Source organism: Dreissena polymorpha, chromosome 14 (genome assembly GCF_020536995.1).
Source record: "Dreissena polymorpha isolate Duluth1 chromosome 14, UMN_Dpol_1.0, whole genome shotgun sequence".
In the NCBI taxonomy this organism is placed as follows: Eukaryota; Metazoa; Mollusca; class Bivalvia; order Myida; family Dreissenidae; genus Dreissena; species Dreissena polymorpha.
Window position 1 is genome coordinate 11,225,557 of NC_068368.1, and position 4,832 is coordinate 11,230,388.

Sequence of the window (4,832 nt, forward strand, 5' to 3'; positions counted from 1 at the left end):
TTGGAATGTTTTTATTGTATTTACAGCATGGTTATAGTAAAGATTTTCCACATAAGTCAACAAAGTGCATTTTATATCCTTTTGTAGATTTTTTCTGTTCAGAACGATCATTGCAATTTCAATTCTAAATCCATCATTATTGTTGGTAATACATGTATGTATTTTTTTGGCCTTGATGTCTTTTATACTCAGGTTTTCTCCTTAATTGAACAGCCATTACAATGTTGGAGAGATTTTAACACAGTACCGTAACTGAAATTTTCCCATTTTTTAACAAATACCTAAACTTCGTAAGCAAAATAAAAAACTTTTCTGTATTGCCTTCAACAAGAGTTTAATTATAATCTGAAAAACTGATTGACAATCTTTGTTGTGTAGTATAGAATAAAGGATATAGCAATTGGGAAATCCCTACTTTTTCTGTATATTTGTTTATTCAACACATATATATAGACACATTTATAGTTTTGCAACTCATACAAGTAAATGTGTCTGTATGGGTTTTGATCTTTGTGGAAAATATGGTTATATTGTAGAAATGTCAACATCGAAGCATAATTTTGTTTTATTGTCAGTTTACAAAACAAATGCTTTTAGGTCTTGAAAGAAAAGTATTAAATAAAAAAATATTCATATGCAAATTAAAATGCACATTAAAAGACAAAGCAAATGCGACATAAACACTCTTAAAAGCGATGTATTATGTTGATAGGCCAACACTGTCATACGTCTTCGACAAGATTGTTAACTAGGTTCGTACTCATTGAAATGTATGGCGATTAAAAAAAGTCACTATTTCAATACTATAACATTAATAACATGTAATCAATAAAAAATATATGTATAAATTAAAATTAGTATTAACATATTGGTGAATCATGTAATAATTCTATCTAAGCCTTTCTACATTGAAAATTTTTACTTTTCTATATTGAAATCAACTTGTGATTTCTGACAAAAGGTGCCTGGTGTGTAAACCAAATGCATAATAGTACTGAACATGTATGAAAGGTCATTATGTTTTAACTGGACTATCAGACTTTAGATTAATCAATTATCCCTTTTGGATCCATAAGCTTTATTGATTTACAGAGTACACAGTTTGTTTTCTTTCTTTCTTGATTTTCATGCCATTAACGGTTGCCATTTACAAAGCTATAACTTTGACATCAGCAAGGGTGAATATACCCGCACACTTTGTTTGACACAAATGCATGTTACTTTGTACCGGACATTTCAGGTGTTTCGGGTGAAATATAGGGCCTTGAAGAAACACTTACTTTCATTAATTAACTTTTAATTTTCTGATAATGCCAAGGAATATAGAGTTGTTGATATCAATTACTCTTAAATTAAAAAAATAATGATAATGCTTATAATGTGGATAATGAAAATTATGATGATTAGAAGAATGAACAAGACAATTGTTTTGATTACAATCATTTAAAAGATCCAGGGAATATATTGACATCGGTAATGATGATTGATGTTGATATTACTTTGATAAATCTGAAATTCAAATGCAAGGGTTGACTAAATATTAGAGCAGTTTAGGTAAGCATACAAGGGGATAGTGAAGTGGACATGGGTAGTCCAAGGAAAATGAAATTGGGGTCGTTCAAAGTCAAGGAACAGTGAACATGAAGTCAGTAAAAAAGGGCATAGTTAATTTGAGGTAGACAGTCTATGAAATATTAAAGTGGATGTCGGTAGTTTGATGAATAAAGGAATAGTGAAGTTTAGGTCATTAGAATAAGGAATATTGAGGCAGCTATTCAAAAGAATAGTGAAGTTGAGGTTGATAGTCAATGGAATGGTAAGGCAAATTGTCTACAGAGTAGTGAAGTTGAGGTCAAAAGTTAAGCGAAAATGAGGCAACTAGTTTTTAGAATAGTGAAGTTGAGGTAAGTTGTCAAAGGAATAGTGTAGTTAAGGTAAGTTGTCTAGGGAATAGTGCAGTTGAGGTCAGTTGTCTAGGGAACAGTGTAGTTTGTGGTCAGTTGTCTATGGAATAGTGAAGTTGAGGTAAGTTGTATAGGGAATAGTAAAGGTCAGTTGTCTAGTGAATAGTGAAGTTTTGGTCATTTGTATAGGGAATAGTGAAGTTGAGGTCAGTTGTCTATGGAATAGTGAAGTTAAGGTCAGTTGACTATGTAAAAGTGAAGTTGAGGTCACTTGTCTATAGAATAGTGAAGTTGAGGTTAGTTGTACGGGGAATAGTGACATTGAGGTCAGTTGTCTATGGAATAATGAAGTTGAGGTCAAAAGTTACACGAAGGTGAGGCAACTAGTTTATATAATAGTGAAGTTGAGGTCAGTTATCTAGGGAAGAGTGAAGTTGAGGTCAGTTGTCGAGGGAATAGTGAAGTTGAGGTCAGTTGTCTATGGAATAGTGAAGTTGAGGTCAGTTGTATAGGGAATAGTGAATTTGAGTTCAGTTGAGTAGAGAATAGTGAGGCAGCTTGTCAAGGGAATAGTGATGTTGAAGTCATTTTTGTAGGGAATAGTCAGGTTGAGATCAGTAGTCTAAGGAATGGTGAGACAAGAAGACAAAATAGTTTGATAGTCTAGGAAATGGTGTGGCATGTTGTCTAGGGAATAGAAAAGTTGAATAGACGTCAGGGCCCTTAATCTGTCAAATCCACGGCCGAAATTCGGCCGCATTCCCCCCCCCACCCCCCCCCCCCCCCCCCCTGAAAAGTATTCCCCTTTTTGGGGGAAAAATTCCCCCTAAAAAAAAAAAAACAAAAAAAACAAAAAAACATTTGGATAGATGTCTCATGATTATTATATCTCAATTCTATTTTAATTTAATCTTTTCAAACATACTAAATTATTAAATAAGCAATGAATATAGTGCAAACATGTACCAATGTAATAATTAGAGAGTAACTAAAAAATCCCCCAAAAAGGGAAACACCGCGAAAATTCCCCCTGCTATGGGTAGCGACCCGCTTCCCCTAAAATGGATTGAGGGCCCTGGACGTCCTTAGATAACTTCTATGACTGTAAGGCATGTTTATAGAATACATTTGTATTTCAATGGAGATACAGAGCGGAAAAAGGTAGATATATTTTAATTTAAAACCATAAAAATGGACATCAGTTATCCAAATCAATTAAAGTATCAATTGTGTTATTATGGTGGGGAATTTACTGTAAATCTATGTGCCTTTACACAATATAGAGACATACAAAGACCAAGCACAATATTCTTATTGAGGGATGATTTGATTACTATAAGCAAGTAAAAATTAGAGACATCATAGGGTCTTTGTGCAGACTACCTTCTTGAAAGGGTGCGCCATTGATTTTTTCTACTTCTGCCTCATGAGTTGGGTAACAGTCTCTTCATATACATGCAGGTGTAAACTGGCCTTTTGATAATTTTGATATTTGTAATTGATTAAATTACTGTCTCTGGTAATTTATTATAATGCTGTCACTTTGGATTTCTCTAATTCCAATCCATCAAAAACTTAGTTCAATTTATATCAAAACTTGTAAGCAAGTTAGAACAATAAGAAATGAAAGATTGTTTTTTTCCTACTGGAAATAGTGCAGTACTGTTGATATTTGTAAACTATAATCGTAATATTGTTTTTTCATACTGGAAATAGTGCAGTACTGTCAGGCTTTTTCCTCTCCATTTTGGGAATACGCCACACTGGAATTTTGGGAATTTCGTGTCGTGAAAACCTCCATTTTGGGAAAAAATTATTCGCAAAATTGGCTCAATTGGGCAAAATTATCGCATGTAAATAGTGTTTCTTATATTTCAAAGAAGCTGTTAACTGGTAAATAACGACTATTTTGATAACTTATTATTAAAATTTTACAAAGTATTATGAACATGTGAGATAAGTGCAGGTTTTTTAATCTGAATTTGGGGAAAAGGCCTGGCCTTTTTTGAGGTGACAAAAAATCGTGCGAAGCGCCGGATTTTGAGGAAAATAAGGAAAGTCTTAAATAATCATTAACATATTTTACAGTTTTTAAAACAAATTCAAGGCAACAGATAATTTGATTATGCAACACTTTCTATTTTTTACACCGGATCAGGTTAACTTATATATTTTAAGGTAAAAAAAAAAAAAAATTGTTTTTTTTTTTTTTTGGGAATTGGGAATTTTTTTTTTCAATTGGGGAAAAAACAACCAGATTTGCATTGGGAATGGGGCCGAATTTCGGACCCGTGGCATAGGGCGGCAAAAGCCTGTGTTGATATTTGTAAACTATAATCGTAAGTGGTCGAATAGCATGGGCATACATTTTTACTTAAGGATTTAAAAAGGATATTTTTTCCATATCATTCTAAAATAAGTCAGATTATAGGCATCATCAAAGAAATATCATTTTAACCATCAAATAATTATGATAATAGCCTTGACAATGTTGTACATTATTGAATAATGATTCTGGATTTTAGTTTAAATCGCTATATATTTTAAATACATCCCATTTTTTATTAAGATTTCTGTGAATATATAAATATTATTATCTTTAAGAAATACTTATGCAAAATAAATTAATACTCTTACAAGTATTGTAGAACAATACCAACTAAAAGAGAGCTGAATATTTAATTACTGATAAATTTCAAAAATATTTCCATTATTTCTTGATTTGTATCAATTGTTTAGTTAAAACAATGTCTAAAACAATCAATATTGTTGAAACAAATGTTTCATACTGTTCAAGAGTTATTAAATAAAAGTGTCAAAATATTAACAGTTTCTGTTTAGATTTTCTTGAATATACTGTAAGTCTGGCAATTAGAAATTATTATAAAAGTTGCCAAAATTAAAGCAGACAAATCTTTTTAATTTATA